The sequence below is a fragment of the Solea solea genome, chromosome 8 (genome assembly GCF_958295425.1).
Source record: "Solea solea chromosome 8, fSolSol10.1, whole genome shotgun sequence".
Lineage (NCBI taxonomy): Eukaryota > Metazoa > Chordata > Actinopteri > Pleuronectiformes > Soleidae > Solea > Solea solea.
Genome location: NC_081141.1, coordinates 4969024 through 4988010, shown reverse-complemented (window position 1 = coordinate 4988010; position 18987 = coordinate 4969024). Strand labels below are relative to the sequence as shown.

The following is an 18987-nucleotide window of genomic DNA, read 5'->3' as shown; positions in this document are numbered from 1 at the left end:
TAACAGAAATTTGTCCAGCAATATTCATGATAGATTAATTCACCAGTTTCTTCCGAAATGCCGATTGAAAACTGTAGTGCGTAACCTTTAAATATATATATATCAGAAAAATTCAGCAGTGTCACCCGGTGACACGTCCACGAGGCACACAGGAAGTGATTTGACAGCCAGAGGCAACAGCAACATTGCACGAGTATGTCTGCAAACACGAGTGAAAACAGAAATGTTTCAGAGGTGACTTCATGCTCGACAGAGCATTCAGTTCAAGGATGCAGCATACAAATAATAAAAATTAATAATAATAATAATAACGGAGCTCATCTTATTTGTGGGCAACAATGATGCTGCGTCTGTTTTACACCAATAAGACACAGTTATCAGCTCAGGCACTCAAAAGTCTGAGTCTTAGCCTCAGCGAACTGATGAACCCTCAGTCACTGCAGTAATACAGATGTCTGTCTTTGAGTATTAAGATTAAGGGTAACACTTTGGCCTCCTCGTGATGATAATCCAGCTCTCTCTACCAAAAAGAAGAAAACACTCAGGACACAAATCCTCTGGAAACCTGAGTGGATTGACAGTCACCCAAAAAAGATGCAGGCCTCGAGTCTGTTGATTAAAAACAATTCTGGTTGGAACACTGAAATAAACTGTGGAAATCCTATAGAGGGAGGGAGGAAAATCCTAATTAGGTACTTAATGAAGAACCTAAATGTTTTTTTTAAAGTGGTAGGATCGATCTGTTGGCACAGATCTAAAACAATCACATTTATCATAAAAGCCATCTACAGAGCCACTACACATCGCAAAGCAATTCAACTACTCAAATCTTCCTGTTCTTTATTTGCCCCCTCTTTTGAATTGGAGTAGAAAAGGCAGACCTGTCTTTGAAGTTACTCTTTTATCTGATGTTTTAGTAACTCTGGGCCTGCTGCTGGTGGGGATCAAAGACAAAACAGAGTCATGCAGAGAACAGACGCAGAGTATCGACAGAAAGTCAAGCTATGGTTGGAGCGTGACTTTCTGTTCAACTGGACTGCTGTCCTTGTCCCAGTACACAAGCGATTGTCATGTATTTAATAAAGTGGTTTTGTTTCTTAATGTTAGACGTTTTACAGTTTAACTTGTGGCCAGTTGTTTCCTTTAAGCTGACGGAGCATAAAACCAGTCTTTGACAGTGCAACAAATGTCCTTGTGTGGATTTCGCCACGTGTTTATCACTGTTTACAGGGTTCTTCTATTATTTCTGGGTGTTGGTAACATGAGCAGAGCACCCAGGCCAGCTTGAGTCCAACTCAAGGTAGTAATTTGACTCTCCATCACATAATCTGGGTCTGTCTGTCTTCTCCCACTTATCTGGGTTGCAGGGGCAGCAGCTTCAGCAGGGAAGCCCATGACACTCCTCCACCAGTTCCTCTGAGAGTACCCTGAGACACTCCCTCCCCAGTGTGGTCTTCTCTGGGACCTGGATCACCTCCCAAGGGAAGTGGCCAGGAGGCTTCCTCACCAGATACCCGAACCACTTCAACTGACTCCTCTTGACATGAAGGAGCAGCGACCTTATGGTGAGTCTCTCCCTCGGATGTCCTCGCTTCGAACCTTGCTTAACTGCGTAAAAAACTAATTTCTAGTGATACCAGCACTTATCACTCCATCCAACTTCAAGGTTGACTTTGTATGAAACAGTAGATTATTTTCAGTGAGTCACAGTGTGATGATGAAAAACTCATCCCCGTAAAACACCGCGGTGCTTTCGAGCAAGAGTGATTGACAAGTGTAACATTAGACAATGCTGTCAGTCCACCGGGAGCACTTACAGCACATGGTGGCTATGTCATCCCATTGATTAGTTCATTAAAGCTGTCCCAGTGGGACAACATGGAAGGCCTGCCCTGCTGCACACTGCCTGCTGAGATCTATTCCAGCCAATTTACATACATGTATCACGATTAGAATATAGGAATTGGTTCTCACTCAGCTTCAAGATTCCAGCCCTGATCTGCATATAGTAATATTCAGAAATATGTCACAGCTCGCTGTCAGAATTGTTTTACTCTTCACACGATTCATGAATGCCAGCATTACTCACTACACTCTCCCCGTGGGAGCTGCCAGTCTCGGGTGCAAACAAGTACCTGAAGCTCTGCATTTACACACATGGCATTTTGTATTCCACACACACAAACAGACACACACACACACACAGCAGCAGCAGAAGCAGCAGCAGCAGGCCTGTTGTCAGTGGAGACGCCAGGGATGTTTGCTGGAGGCGCAGAGCAGTGCTGTTCATGGCAGGTCATGGCAGAAGAGCTGCATAGATTGATCATCATGCGTCTCTTTCCCTCCTTACATTATCTATTGTTGGAGATGTGCAGTGACTTCACAGAGATGCACATTCTAGTCACTGTGTTGCATATGCTCATGCTCTGATTGTATTTTTGGTTGTTACAAATGTTTACAAACCGACAGCCATCACGAGTCACCACAGCCAAAACAACACCCGAAAGGGGACATATTATGCAAAATCAACTTTTTAATGATTTTAATACTTATATTTGGGACTCTGGAGGCCCTACCAGTCGCCAAAGTGTGGAAAAAGAATACTCAGTCCTTTTTTCGTGGTCCCCCTTAGTGTAAGTATAGGCGATAAAACACGCAATGTTGAATTCCCTGCGCATTATGACGGCAGCATGCGCATTTCACCGCGAATGTTACCACCCCACCAGTAAGTTTACCTCGAGAGCTCCACCTTAGCTCCGCCTTGTCCCTATCAAATGATGAAATAATAGATTTAATGGCACAATATACCATTATAATGTTAATTTGTTAATTAACTAGTAGCTGTTTAACAGATTACAGGGGGGTTAAAAGCTTATTTTCAAGAAAGTATAAAGTGTTTACATCTTAAAGCCCTGGTATACTTCCTCGCAAATCGCAGGCCCTGGTATACTCGTGCGTCAGGGTCCTGTAGTATCTCATGTCACCATCAGGCGGGCGGTAAAAATCTGGAAGCAGGGAATAGGACGCGTTCCGACTAAAGAAGAAGACAACGATGCTACAGCTCCCTCCGAGCTTGTCAGTCGGGCAGTTGGGGTGTCAGCTGGTTCAAGGGTCACCAGGTCGAGGCTCGGATGACTATCTTTGGCAACTACTTCTTCTTCTGTTGTCAAAATGTTTTTTTCTGCTTGGTGAGCAGGGCTTAATACTCAGTTTCCAGTTTGGACATGCATACCCAACGTCCTCTTTGCGCACGGTGCCAAAATCTGGGCTGCACGTACAGCCTGCGCGTTGATGACGCAATTTGTGCAATGCAAACCCATACCAGTGCCTTTAAACTGACATTCTGAGCAAAAAGAAACTTTCCACTGTCAGCTGGAAACTGTAAAAGCAGCAAGACGATCATCCAAGTGAAGAAACAATGAGTTAAACACATTTTTTTTATTGGAGAGGGACTCTCCGACTCATTCTGGACAACAGAGGAACGATGACTTAACTATAGCAGCTGCATTTAATCTCAGGGTAATTAGCATTTTCATACGGGGCATAAGAAGTCTTTTTGGTATTTAATAATATGTGCTTCCACATGCTTTGCATTTTACATATTCATCACTGACTTTTTCATTGCCTGTTGGGAAAGAACTTCTGTAGCTTCAACTCGATAAATAAGCAGTTTATTCTGGTGCGTACGAGGCTCATGTTTAATGGAAAGGTTTCACTCCAAATGTACATCAGTAGTTGAAATGCACCAAGAACTTTAATGTCTAAAATTTGATTTGCGAATGCACAATACATTAGCATTCAGATACAAGTGAGTCAGAGGATTAAAGCTTTGTTAAACGGGGAAACATAAATTCCCTGCAGAGTCTCTTAATGTGGTTAAGCTTTGTGTGAGAGCAGATACCACCAGCTGGATCTCACTCGCTGATAAAGACAAATATTTCCATATGGGAGAGGAATGAGGTCATGTGTGTGCTTGTAAGTGTGAGTGTGTCAATGGGAGGGGATTAGCATCACCTTTCTTTCATCACATTACTTTCCTTTATCCTCCTACTCTCCATATGTGTTGTGAAGTATAACACACACACACATTTGATCCACCTCTCCTTTCACTTATACACACACAAACTGCAAAATAAACCGAATAAACCCCCGCAGCATTGTGTGCTCCAGTAAAACAAATAGTGATGAGACTGAAATGGAAAAACACACGCTCTCATCCTCAGGCTTCATTCACACTGACCAGTTATGCCGTCTGGCTTTTGCCCTATTTTTACGGAAATCTTTGAACTTTCAATACCTGGCAGTTATTTATGTGTTAAATTAGTGTATTAACAACAAAAAAGCAGAATTTGATTTAAGATTTTTATTTAGAAAAAAACCCACTGTAGTTGCATTTTAATATTTTAATAAGTGTAAACCATATTTACAATAGAATATTTCGATTGTTTGTCTAAAAATTTTATATTTGATGAAATTTGTTGGGGGGGGGGGGCAAAGACGCTGATTCGCTGACTTCCTGCAACAGCGTCAGTGAAATTACCGTAATAACCGTTGACATTGGACTGCAATGTCTCAGCTTTCAGAATTTTTTTTTCAGTGGCACAAACCACCGTGTAATTACGGTAATGCAAAGAGGCGTGGCGCCGGCTTGTTGGTAGTCATTTCTGTTTAATCCTGTTTACACCCATTGTATGAAAAACTGAGGTAAAACGCACACTTTAATTTGTTTATTAAACAGAATATTTAAATGAAAAAGTAGTATTACGGATGAAGCCTCCGTGTGTAGTGTGTTTGCTGGTGTGTGGGTGTGGAGTGTGCAAATCTCCCCCAGGTGTGACGACACATGTGCTGGCCTCCTGTCAGGCTGCCCACGGGAAAGTGCCATAGGTCAGTTGGAATAAATGAGGCTTACTGGGAAAAGACCCAGGCTTAAAAAGACAAGTGTAGTAAGTATGTGTGTGGGTATTTAAATCACAGTAGCAAGGACAGTCACCTCTATTTGTCCAACTGCCCACCTCAAATATGCATCTCTGTTGAGCCCAATCTGGATTTTGGCCTTTGTGCACGAGTGGGCTGGACTAACGTGGACTCCCCTGCATTAACAGCTAGCGGGACTGCTCATTTAGTTTCAGGCTGGTATGTAGGGAGGCGAAGCAGAAGTTGGCTTGCCCTGTGTCACATTCCAAGCCACTCTTATTCTGAGCGCCGAGCACTGCAGCCTGTATATGTGGCCCCTGTCAAGGACTCCAAGAGTTATGACTCAAACAAGCGGCAGACAGAGTTGTTCAGTCTGTGTTGGACAGTAAATACAGCCTCAACAAGGCTCCAGTGATAGCAGAAGCAGTAGAAACCTAGGATAACTGTCTCAGAAATGTCATATAATACCAATAAATAAGTGTATAATGGCTTAAAATGGCTTTTTGTTTGTGCACTGCTTTGTAGAGGACACCGAGCTGCCACGTTTCTACATCGGCACGATCAGACAAACAAGCCGAAGCGTGTGTTCCATGATTTGAAGTAGAGGCTCACTGCACAAACAAAGAACCACATGCTCTCTGGTAAAGACGGGTCACCGTAGTTCTGACAATACAAGAAATTCAAATGGCTGATGAAAACTATGAGATTCAGATACAATAGGAAGATGAATTATTATTCCGGCTTAATAAAGGTTGCAAATACCCAAGATGTCCATTAAGCTGTCCAATGCATCTTATTCCTCGGTTTATTTTAAGTAAATGTACATTTTTAGCTCCAGCCAAAACAGAGGGCGATGTTGCCACTTGCCAGACACTTAACCAGCAACTGGCTGCTCAAGACTCAGCAGTTCTACAAAGAAGCAGGAAGGAAAAAACAAGAGAAACTGATCTGAAACCTGATGAGGTTCTCCAGAAATACAGCAGATGGTCGAGAGAGAGAGACACACAGACTGGGAGAGAGACACATCTACACACACATCTACAGCTGCGAGGACACATGCATTCCCGAGTGCCTTATCCTAACCTTAACCATCTCAAACAATCTAAACCCAAATCTTAAATGTCTTCACAACAAGGTTTTTTAAATAATACACTTTTATGTATCTGTATCTTTAAGTGCACACTGATCCATCCACACCAGTGAGGTCAGTCCAATTCTCCTCTCACTTCCTGCAGGAAGTGGCACACACACACACACACACACACACACAAAATTGTATCACAACTATTAAAGCAGCTGAAAAGGTTACAGGTTCTTCCAAACGTTTTAGACAACACGTGAGAAGCAGTACCTTTCAGTAATTATGATGGAAGTAGTGGAGAAAGAGCAGCAACTGTGTCTTATTATGGTTCGAGGGTCTATTTTTTCCATTTATTGCCTTTATTTTCAGGCGTATTTCCACCATATAAATTTTTCTGAGGCCAAAACCTAACCAAATTGTGACAGCGTGGCTATACCTGATTATCTAGCAGAAAGCACACGCGCTCCCATCGCTCTGTGTGCAGACATGTAGCGTCTCTGCAGGCGGGTTTGGCGCGCGGCCTGTTGTCGGATTGGCTGCGTGTGTCTGCCTTCTGGTCCTGGTGATATTTACTGTACAACACTCACCCACCTTTGAGTGAACAGGAGGAGGGTTACGAAAGCATAGTGTTCACAACTCGAGCATGTCTTTGCTGCTGATCTCACACGCCAGGAAATGTAAAGCACAACGGCAGTGACGATGCAATCCAACCTCAGATATATTAGAGACTAATAATAACAACGTACTTAAAGGGCCACTGTACCCAAAATATATATACAGTTTTTTATAAATTTCCAGAGATAAATGTGTTATATATATATTATATATGAAACTGCTACTAAGTTTTATGAGTAAAAGAGCTGAAAACTGGTCAAATTTAACCCGACTCTGTAATAGAATGTGAAATAAACAAATACAGCAGCATCATAATGATTTTAGGTTTATTCTTCAAGAGGGAAAAAAAAGGATGAAACTGCCCTTTAATAGGGGAGGGTCAAAATATCAATTAGGTGATATATCGTCGTCCTTCTTCGTGCAATATAATCGATGCACCAGGGCAAATATCAATATTTTAATTCATATTGATATTAATTAAATGCTCAAAGGAATGAGGGGAAACTTGGGTGGACGTTAGATAAGATAATGGAGGCGAAAGCTACGTTAAGAGATGCTCCATTCACGTTCAATACGTAGACTTTATGACCTTTGACCTCTATGTTGTGTATAAACACAAGAAATCCTGCACAGATGTTCGCTAGATGATTGTCTTGCAATATATTGATTATCACACAATTGTTGTATCGTGATATTATTGGTATCATGGACCATTTATTACGTATCATACCGTATTGTGAGCTATCCCGTGATTCCCAACCTAATATTATCCAAACAATGTGTCTTCCAAATCATTACTGATAGACCAAGGCTGCAGAGTCACGCTCAACTCCTGACACAGCTGGTGTCGCACCATGACAAATTCTGGTGTGCATTTGAAAACTGAATGATTGTCTGCCTCTGCAGAGCCCATCAGCCTGATGAACTCTTCATCACTCAGTTTAATGTACACACACTCAGGCTCTGGCTGCTTCAGCAGATGGATGACGGAGAGCTTGGCTGCCGCTAAAGTAAAACAAAGGGAGATGTCCAACACATACTCCTCCCACTACCAGAGGGTAGTTAAGTTTTCTAGGTATCAACCTGAAGAAGACTGTGTAGGTCAGGGTGATGCGGTTAAACCCTCACTTGTGATGAATGACTGCTCTGGTCAGTGTGTCAGTGTGGAGCAGCTGAGAGTCAGCATCAACCATCATTCATCCCAGGAAGACGCAGCACAGCAGCAGAGGCTTGAATCACCCTGAGCAGCCTGAATCCTTTAAGACACCACAAACAGACTGAAGACTCAATGAGTGCCATTACTATCCCATTCTACTCCCTCCACCCTCAGCACCTCCTGCTGTAGGTGACAGTCAAGAGGATGAGGAATGTTCTAAAAAACTTTTTATCTCATAATTTTGACTTTATATCTCATAACTATGACTTTTTATCTTATAATTTCGACTTTTTATCTCATAATTTTGACTTTTCTTTCATAATTATGACTTTTATCTCATAATTTTGACTTTTCTTTCATAATTATGACTTTTTATCTCATAATTTCGACTTTTTATCTCATAATTTTGACTTTTTATCTCATAATTTTTACTTTTCTTTCATAATTATGACTTGTTATCTCATAAATTTGACTTTATATCTCATAACTATGACTTTTTATCTTATAATTTCGACTTTTTATCTCATAATTTTGACTTTTCTTTCATAATTATGACTTTATCTCATAATTTTGACTTTTCTTTCATAATTATGACTTTTTATCTCATAATTTCGACTTTTTATCTCATAATTTTGACTTTTTATCTCATAATTTTGACTTTTCTTTCATAATTATGACTTTTTATCTCATAATTTCGACTTTTTATCTCATAATTAGGGCTTTTTATCTCATCATTTCGACTTTTTATCTCATAATTTTGACTTTATATCTCATAACTATGACTTTTTATCTTATAATTACGACTCTTTATCTCATAATTTTGACTTTTCTTTCATAATATCGACTTACTTTGAGGATATTTTTATTATCAAGGTTTACCTCTTTTGTTCTGATCCAATCTCCATAGAAACGTTTGTCCCGATCTGTTTCTAAAGGATTTCAAACTTGCCGCCCCCCCCAATCAACAAGTTATTTCTGTACGTTTTTGTTTATTAATTGATTCATTTTTCGTCATAAATATGTTTATAGTGTGAACTATTTATAGTTCCATATCAAAACAAACACTTTTATTGCTGAAATTATGCGAAGTATCATCGTAATTATTATTTTCTGACCAAACCAGATCATTTGAGTATGAAATTCCTGGTCTAAAAGGTTAAAGGTCAAAAGCTTTGTTAAACCATTGCATAACAATAGTATAGGTACATGTAATGTAAATAAACTATATTGTTTATTTTTGAATGCTTGGGTAAATATACAAGGTACACCAGTTGAACTAATAGCCAATCACATGTCAGCATCTCTGCAGTCAGACATGTAGACATGGTAAAAAAAAAAAAAAATGTGGAAGAAAGGTGATTTAAGGGACCTTGAATGTGGAATGGTTGTTTTTGTTAGATGGGCGAGTCTGAGTATTTTAGAAACTGCTGATTTACAAGGATTTGCACACACAACCATGTCTGGGTTGTTTTTTTTTACAGAGAACGGCCCCAAAAAAGAGAAACTATTCAGTAAGCAGCAGCAGCTCTCTTGGCAAAAATGCCTCGTTGATGCCAGAGGTCAGAGGAGATTGACCAGACTGGTTCAAAACGACCAAAAGCCAAAAGTAACTTTCAACAGTAACTTATGTAACCACTCGTCTGGTTCATCTCACGATGTATGACATCATTGTCTTAAATCAGTAATTCACGGACATCTTTTTAAGCAGTTTAACTAAAACTGAATGAGTAACAAAGCATTTACAAGTGTTACTCATCACATACTAGTTATACTCTATGCACAAATTTGATCTTGGTTTGTCATCTTTAAAAATGGGTCTCCATCAATAGCGTCCATAGAGGGCGCTAGGGCGCCACCCAACCAGTCTCACATGAAGAAGAAGATAGGAATCATCTAAAATAATTCAAATAAATGTACCACATTGTGGTCATATAGCCAAGATTTCAGCAGCCGCCACTGGTCACCATATAAAAAGCTTGAGGAACACTGTTTTAGATCTGAAAGCACAATCTGGAGCAACTTAAAACATTGTTTTGATGGTTCTGATGGTGCAATAGTTAATACAGGACAAAGCAGTGAGCTCACCAACACATGTGATATTAATGGAGATAATGGTTTGCACACATGTGCGCTACTTTTGGACCACAGCGGAAAAAAAAGGGAGGGGTTCTCGCTCAGTATTGCAGGTTTGGAACGTTACCACATATAAGATGCTACTAAATCCCACACACTGGTACTTTAAATCTGAGATATTATTATCACTTACAAAGAGTTCTCATATGAACACATCTGGCCCTGTCCTTTTCCAAAAGACTTGACATCATGGTAAAAAAAAAAAAGAAGTCGTCATTATTGGACTTTCCCTAAAGACAATACGGGATATTCAGAGTCAGAGTTGGAATATGAAAATCTTAATCCTAAATGATTGTCCATATGCAGCTTAACATGCTGTACTTTACAATTCAGTGCAGATGATGACAGATGTGGAACGAGATTGAATCCACAGTCAGACTCAGTATGAAATACCATGTTGACAGTGAGACAGGCTGGGCCAGACCTTATACAGTATAATATATATATATTATAAACGCTATGAAAATGCCCCCCAGTTTACAGAGTGATTTAAAAAGAATATGCAACTTTGTTTTGGATGAAATATGAGACCCAAAAACAGAGTCTCTCGCATAATAAGCCTTTGTTTAGGAAAGGATGAAACGCTGCTGTCTCACAGGAGTGTGTCACGTTTTATTTCTCCCGTCATTTACAACGCAGCGCATTTGGACCATGTGTGTTCCGTGGCTTTGAACTCTTAAAGGAAAGGTTTCTGTGGGTGGTTGTGGTGGACTCCATTACAGCCCATAATATGCCTGTATGTATTATGACAGGCTACATCCAGATGCGTGCATCTTCCACTGAAGTAGCTACACTTAGCAGATTGAAACTCAATAGCTTCAATCTGCGTGTGTTTTTAAAACATTTAAAAGAGCAAAATGTTGTTCCACATTTGGCAAAATGAACTCAAGAGAGATGTATGTATGTATGTAACTATCTGTGTGAAAGCCATTCCCCCAAAATGTCAAATACCCCAATTAAGACCACATTTCTTTTCCGTAGCATTAATGAACATTTGAGCAATAATTTCCAAGAACCCTGCAGCCAGCTGGCATGTAACGTAAAACCTAGTTAAGGTTCAGAAGTAGCTGCCAATCTGCTCCGGTCTTTGAAGTGACTGTGTCTCCAATGAATGTGGTAATGATTTATTGATGTGGAAATGCAAGCAGCAACTTTAAAAGTTCCTTCCTAATAATGGAGCTTTTGAGGTTTAAACAGGAACACAGAATTCAATCAGAGCATCTTTGGATTTGTGGAGCTTTTTAAGGCAGATAAAAAAAGAAACATCTTGGGACCATTCAAACTATCCTACTTTCTGAATTGAATGAATTTAAGATGAATTAACCCCAATCCCAAATGTGTTTCCCTGTGCACTGTGAGCACAAAATGTCCTTCACTTCAAACTCCAATCCGTCCCACTCAACACATCTTTCTCCGCTTTTATCAGTTGTTCTTCTACATCAATTAGGAGCACAACAGCTGAGGCAGGTGCTCTGAAGAGCTCTTCCTCACCGTCTTCTCCTGCAATCCTCCTCTTCCCTCCCTCTGTGTCTATTCTCCCTCCTATAGAAGGAGCTCAATGGTTCCTTCACATCTGCAGGAATCTTAATTGTATATTGTCAAAGACATTTTTTATACAGAGTGTTTGTGTGTGTGTGTGTGTGGGTGTGGGGGGGGGGGGGGGGGCGATCTGGGTCAGCAGCACTACATAAGAATGGAATGTTCATTTTGAATGGAAATCTATAGAAAAATGAGCTGCTGCTTCTCACTTCATTTACAATGTACTAGTTACTTACAGATTTTAAAAGTAACTAGTTACTAGGGAAAGTAACAATTGTGTTACTTTCAAGTAAATTTTAAATGTATTCGTAAAACAATTTGGACCCCACAATTTAAAATTCATGTGCATGTTCACTTATTTATGATAAATTTGAATATTATAATGAAAATCTAGCTTGAGTTGATTCCTTCGGTGTTAACGGCCACTCATTTTGTGGAAGTGCGTGACGTTGAAAGCTGTTTCATGAGGTCGGAATTGCTTGACACAGACATTTTTGTCCGGGGCATAATGTGCATTTAACGTATACATTTTTCCTTTAATTTAATTGACCAAAACGTAATGGCTATACCTCCAGTTCAAAAAGGCTTCTTTAGGATTAACCGGGCTCACCATTCCTGTTGTTGATCATCTACTCACTTGTGACGATGTGTGTGTGCGACTGCGCTTGCTTTCGTCTGTGTTGGTCTGATGAAAACCGCTTCAATGAGCTAATAATTGAAGTAACGCGCCACATTTTTTGGCTGATGATTGAAACGGTAATTAATTAGATTACTCGTTACTAAAAAAACTCCCATCACTGTAGGTCACATACTATAGGTCAGGGGTCTCAAACTGGCGGCCCGGGGCCCACATGTGGCCCTCCAAACAATATCAAGTTGTAACGAGTCATTTCTATATGTTTTTATTTTTAAATTAATAGATTAATTTTGCATCATAAATATGTTTTATGTATTGTTGCATATTAAAACAAGCACTTATATTTTGAAATTATCCAATTCAACTTTATTTGTAAAGCACAAAACAGGTCATTTGAGTTTGAGACCCCTGCTATGGGTGCAGCTGAAAACTGACATGGCGCCAGATATCGAGGTTTTTCATTTTGCAGCTCATAGACGATGTCCCTTCTTTTCGGTTTCAATGTCTGCAGAGATTGGGAAAGCTGTGACAATCTGCGGTTCCTTTTCCCACATTTCGAAAAAGCACAGAAGAGATAAACCACTGTCATGACAAGTCGGCACAGGCCGGAGCTCTACATTCTGCAGTAGTGGAGCGAGACAAAGGGTCTTATTCATTAACTGTGCTTCAGCAAGACAACACAAATTTCCCTTTCGCAACAGAGGCTGGCAGCACTAAGCAGAATCCCACCAGTGTTCTGTGGGAACTTGGAAACAAAGAAAGGGACAGACAGGGGGAGGGAGGGTCAGTAAACTGGGCTGACCTGTCTTCAATGCAAGCTCTGTAGCTCCCGCGTGCAGCGAGGCACCGCGCGGGACATCAGGGTGGCACGTATGACTGGGCACATTCACACCAAACACTGAACAGCTGCATAATTGATATCACAAAAGAGCATCAATATGTTCTTACACATCAAGAACCCGTTCACACGCCACTGCTGAGTGAGCCCTTATTAATATAAATATAGGGTGTTGACGCTGAACCTTCACGGTGTCCAGACTCCACCATCCAAAAAAAAAGGGCTACTCCTAAAACCTAGAAGAAGAAGAATTTATAAACCTGCTGATTGAAACAGAAGAGGGACGGACAGTATGGCGCCCGTGACCATGTATGGCTGCAGAGAGTTGAGGTGGCAATGTATTTTTTTAAGGGGTGGCAGCTGCCAACCGACGCTGCACTGGTACGTCCCTCCCTACAGGCACAATGGATTATTCCATGTGTTGGCAGTTTTTTGGGAGGTTGGAGTACAAAGGCTGAAGAGCCAAAAATGGAAATGACAGTTATTCAGATGCAGTCGTAATAATGACGAGGATTGATTTATTTGGACAGCGGCATAACAAACCCTTAAAAAACATTTAGGAGGGTTTGTTAGTGGAATTCCAATAAAGAACATATAAATATGTTCATATAAGTTGTATAATCACTTATAAAACTGTTTTTTGCCGCCTCTGAATGAGCTTTTAATCTGTATTTTGGGCTGCCGCTCTGCACCGCCACGTTTCTACAGCATGAGCGGAAGCTTATTACGAAAACAAAGAAAGAACGAGTGACATCATTTGTGGAAGGGCCATGTAGTTCCCTGACATGCTTGGGAAAGGGAGGGGTGAACATCTATTTGTCTGACCATTACATGTCGCCACTTTTTACACAATAAACCATTCAAATGTGTCGTCTAACATCAACTGGCAAACACTGGTATGTTTGGTTAGCGTTACCTAAGTGGAAAAAGAGCATTTCACTTGTGTTAGTTGGTTTTGGATATCACTTAAGCCTCAAATGCGTGCCCCTGCAAGCCAAACCAAACTTTTCCTCAGGGGTTAGTTCTACTTGCCAAACACACTGGCTAATATTAGCATAATTGGCACGTTCACTGCAGCTGATACAATCTGCAGGCACAGTTTTACTCAAGAAAGGAAGATGGGCAAGAGATGAAAAGCCTGTTGCTGAGAATTCTCAGTCACTGATATCGAAGTGATATAGATTTAATCACGGGCAGTGGGAAATAGTATGGGTTGAATAACAGCAGGGTTTAGGGTGGCAAACGTTAGGATCTCCACGGGCAACTCTGAACGTGCCATGAGATGTAAAAATGTATGATATAAGCTCAGTGATTGCTGAAAGAACCGGTGAAGGGAAATGAAAAGAATTGGCTCTTTGAAAAGCCAAATCAAGATTTACAATTTTCTTTAGTGGTATTCACACAGTTGCTGCTGCTGCTGCTGCTGCTGCTGCTGATGCTGCTGGTGGCCTATTTCCTTCTATTAAGGGGATTCCTCTGGATGCCTGTCCTCTGACACTCGGGTTGCACCATCTGCTTCGCTTGCACCGGGGGACTTTATTACGGCACTGACAACCCTGTGAATTGTGACTCTTAATGAAATTGTGGGGCAATATGTAAGGTCTGATCCGCTTAGAAGTCCTTCGAGGTCTCTTCCCCCCCCCCCCGACTGCAGCCACATTAGGAGAGAGCAGCAGGAGCCGAGCTGGAGCCATATGCACAGATAAACACTCATGTCAGGTTGTCACTGATTCAATAAGAGCGACTGCAGAGCCGCTTTGCCGGGCTTTTACAATAACAACATATTCATAATGGCGTGGGATTTCATTACCGGATGGTTAGGTGATCGTTTGCCCGAAAGGTTCAGCGTTGTGACGGTGAATCTGCGAAATGACGGAATGGAGACTGATGGCTTTTTAGTAAGATGCATTCATTTCGCTCTTTCAACTCGTCTTACTGTGAGAGTGCGGCTCAGGGGAGGGATAAAGATTTATCTGCTATGCAGGACAACACAGAGGCCAACATCGACCGCACGTCTCCCTCTTGTTCCTCTCTTGCAGTTTCACTACAGCGCAAACACGAGCTCCAGACGCACACCGTTTTATTCTGGGTGATGTTAACTGGTCCGTTCACGGTGACGCTAATGAGAGAAACTTTGCTTGAAGCACTATTCAGCCCATTTAGAGCAACTATAGCTGCTGTTCTGTGTTCAATGCGTTTCAAAAGACAGATTCCATCTAAAAATACACATGCTAACCCAATTATAGGTGGAGTACAGTCATCTGTGATTTAGGCTGTTTGAAGCCAGCCAAAAAAAAAAAAAAAATAAAAACCTTGAGTAGGCTGGGTGGGACTAAACCAGTTCTCTGAAAACAATTAGAGCTGGAAACACTCAAAAGAAACAGTCAGAAATCCATATTTTACAGGATTTTGATGTATTAATTATTTTAAATGTGTGCAGACTTTAAATCTACTCCAGTGTAAACGATGATGTGGCTAAAATCTGAATAATCAAAGGATTTTATATACGATTGGAGCAGAGAAGCACTGAGGATTTACCTCCTCATGCCAGATAGTGTGAGTCCACATGACTGGGTCCATACACTGTGATGTTCTGCAGTGGTGGGAATCCAAACGCATCCCTGACCGCGTAGAGGAGTCGCCCTCATCTCATGCCTGAGTCCACATGTGCATCCTTTTATCAGGTCTCTGAGGAAGGTTGTTGGACACAGGGTTTCTGCATGTTGTCATCTTTTCCGACACTTTAGGAACTCGTTGAATTTAGCCATGTGTGCACATGGACAGGATTCTTTTTTTTAATTTTAACTACGTCATGACTACAGCACAGTTCAAAGTCCTTTTAAAAAAAAAGGAATCATTCCATCAATCGTTTTCGTCGCATTTCAGATGCAGGGGTGAAAAGGTTAAAAAATCCCATGTCTACCCTCTAATGCTAGTGTGAGAGAAACGCTCTAGCGTGTAAATCAAAGGCATGTTGCTGGTATTTGCTGAGGAAGGGAAGAGTTTCATCCAGTTGGTTCAGGCATCTGCACCAGCAATGTATTGGTTGCAAGCCAAACACAAAGTGCTCATGCACTACAACCCTACAAGACAGCATCAGGCCTCCGGTTCACACCCCGGCAGCCCTTAGGACCCTGCGTGTGATGGGCAAACATCGGCACTCAACCAAAATAGAGCTCTGCTTCCGACTAATCCCAGATGAACAGGTGCTTCTATTTAAAAAGGACCAAATCCTCTCCAATCCACCCGTTGGAATCTGAGCTCCTTTTCTCCTCTCCCACTCTCCACAGTATGTCTTTTTTCTCTCTATTTTCCCCTCGGTTTTTTCCTGCCGTCTCTGGATTACGGAGAGCCCGAAACAAAAGCCTTGAGCTGTGGAAATCTGCACGAGGAAAACCATTTACGAAGAATTTTCTCCACCCTTCCCCTCAAGCGAGATATATACATATATATATGTATATATATATATATATATATATATAAAGAGAGAGAGTATAGTATATGAGTCACCGTATGACAAGGACAGAGTATGAAGACACCAATAGTATATAGTATATGAGTCACCGTATGGACAGAGTATGAAAACACCAATTTAAACTCCTCCAAAATGAGCAGATTGGTGTCAGAATGTTGCACCCTGTAAAGCAGCTATAGGAAAATGTGTTGTTCCAGTCAAGCGATGTCTGAGACGGCAGAGTTGTTACCAACTATCTTGCACCATCTGCACACTCGTTCTCCTATTGTGTGAAGCCGAGTCATAACAACGTAAACAGCGAAGAGTGGCGATTTCCTCGATTCCCAGACTCAGGAAACATCTCAGGAAAAGTTCACGTGGAGTGCTGGGGCAACGTGGACGGCATGTTTGTTATTTTTTGACCTGCAGAAAAAGTGAGAGGCCCACAGGCAGCGTAACACCTGGCAGGGACGGAGTGACTGAACAATACGGTGCACGTCTGGCCCTGACAGCAGTCTCAAGACTGATTGATTGCACATTCTAAAAGCAGAATTGTCATGGTAAAAGCAAACTATGGCAAACTTAGACTCTCATCAAAGCAGGCGAGTTTTAGCTCTAATTATAATTTTCCCCCAAGGGCCAGAAACCAATTTGTCTGTTTTCAGTCGTACCACGTTTCCTCTGTTGCGCTGACAGAGTGGCTCAGGCACTGTTTGAAAAACTGTAATGAAAACAATTTCTTTTACGAGCCAGTGGGGTCCGGACTCAGCCATGAGGAATGCAGAAGGGGCAATCCTTCCACTCCTATCGCTGTAAGTGTATGGGCAATCCAGAGAGCAAGCCGACGTAAATGCTGTCGTATGAGTCTAAATGTGTTATGTTGTTACAGGAGAATAAGGTTGACAGGCCCCTGGGGCGTCAGTCTGGAGAGCCAGCGCAATCACAAACCTTTCTAAATATGAATTTTGTACGGCCTGTGCAGCCTTCGCTTTTGTTGCCAGTACAATATGTCATGAATGGGCTCATAAACATACAAAAAGAAGGAAAGGGCTGGGGGGTGTCTGCGTGTCCGACAGTGTTCCCTCTTTCTTTCTGTGGCTTGACCTGATGGGTTCACCAGAAACAGAGCACCACACAGGCTCCTGGTGGCAGATGTTATGTGCTTGTATACGATACGCTCGATGCTTATTCACAGCAGATCTAGAAAATCCCTCCGACAACTGACTGTGTGTAAGTGGAAAAACCCCAAATAATTGAATAAGGCACACAGAAAGTGACTTAAAACAGCTAAGAGGGGGCCGTGTTGCTTCAAGTGCTGGAGACACACGATATATATGAGCCACAAAATCCACTCTGGGCAATAAATCTGTGACTTTAAAAGCTTAACAACTGTCAAAACACAATATAACGTTGTACACTCTGAGAGAGACGTGTTACAACTTTAAAGCAATAGACAATGATCTGTACTTGTGAGGAAAACTGAAGAAATACTATTTTTGTATTTTTGGGCAAAGCTGAGGCAAAATATACCTTTTTATGAAACAAATTTTTACATATATAATAGGGTTTGCCTCTAAAAATGGTGTAAATAATATACTTTGTGCCTTGATACGCTATGTAAACATGCTGTAGAGTCATTACTGTGAAACTGGGGGAAAAATCTTATCTATGATTAGCTGTGCAATCAAACAATAACAAGTGTCTTTATTGCTGTCTATATTTGCTAACTGGAGGCCGGAACACGCAAATACAGCGAGTCAACATTAGCAAAATGATGTGAATAAACAGAAATACAGACAATGATGACATTGTTTGTATAGCACTGTGCACACCAGCGATAAGGTTAGCTCCGCTGCGTGTTTTTCCTTTTGTTTCTCTCTGGGTGCACATTTGCGAACGATTTCTAACATGAAACAGACTGTCGCGTGATAATTACAGCCGAGCACATGAGTGTGATTTGCCAAGTCGACATTCTGTGATAATCCAATAAAGGACTAAATGAGCAGTAGTTGATCTGGGAAATATTAGCCTTAAATGTTTTATCCACATGGAAACAGGCTTTTGGGAGTGCCAGAGTAAATCAACACCCTCGCTTTTCAAGAATACAACTTTGAGGGAAATGATGATTTCATCATAGCCACACCCCCACTACTTTTATGTACATGCTCCAAATGTTATTCTCCATTTTCAATGTTTTTTGTGTGGCATTGTTACACTGCCACATACAGGCCTGGCATACATATTACAGCATTTACAATCATTTTGGGGGGGTTTTAATGAAGAGTTTGTAAGACTTTTTAAGAATGGAAAATGAAATGTATAGGGAAAGTTTAGTTTCCGTGTGGATATGGCTTTGGACTAAGCTGATTAGCCCACATGAAAGCAGTGATGTCAAGTGATCGCCCCCGTCATTTGACCCTGCTTTTGTGTGGATCACCATGAATCTTGAGTGCTGCCCTTTTGCTGTGATTTCTGCAGTGAGTCAGCCCATGCAAATCTGTCCACCAGGCCCTGGGTTTAACAGCACACTAATTGTGACGACCACATCAAGCCAGACACCATAAGTGTGTCCCATGACGCTCCATTTAAAGGCTAAACCTCTGAAGTGAAGCTGTGA

General features: G+C 41.3%; 1 protein-coding gene and 1 long non-coding RNA gene across 2 annotated transcripts in view; one reads left to right on the top strand and one right to left on the bottom strand.

Annotated features, from left to right (window-relative positions):
• zdhhc8b (zinc finger DHHC-type palmitoyltransferase 8b) overlaps positions 1 to 18987 on the bottom strand; it is a 69516-nt gene that overhangs the window by 19110 nt on the left and 31419 nt on the right. The window lies entirely within an intron of this gene.
• Positions 1 to 18987, top strand: part of LOC131463435 (uncharacterized) — a 44425-nt gene that overhangs the window by 443 nt on the left and 24995 nt on the right. Inside the window, exon 2 of the long non-coding RNA XR_009241042.1 lies at positions 1368 to 1565. This is a non-coding gene — a long non-coding RNA (uncharacterized LOC131463435). The remainder of the gene's footprint in view (positions 1 to 1367; positions 1566 to 18987) is intronic.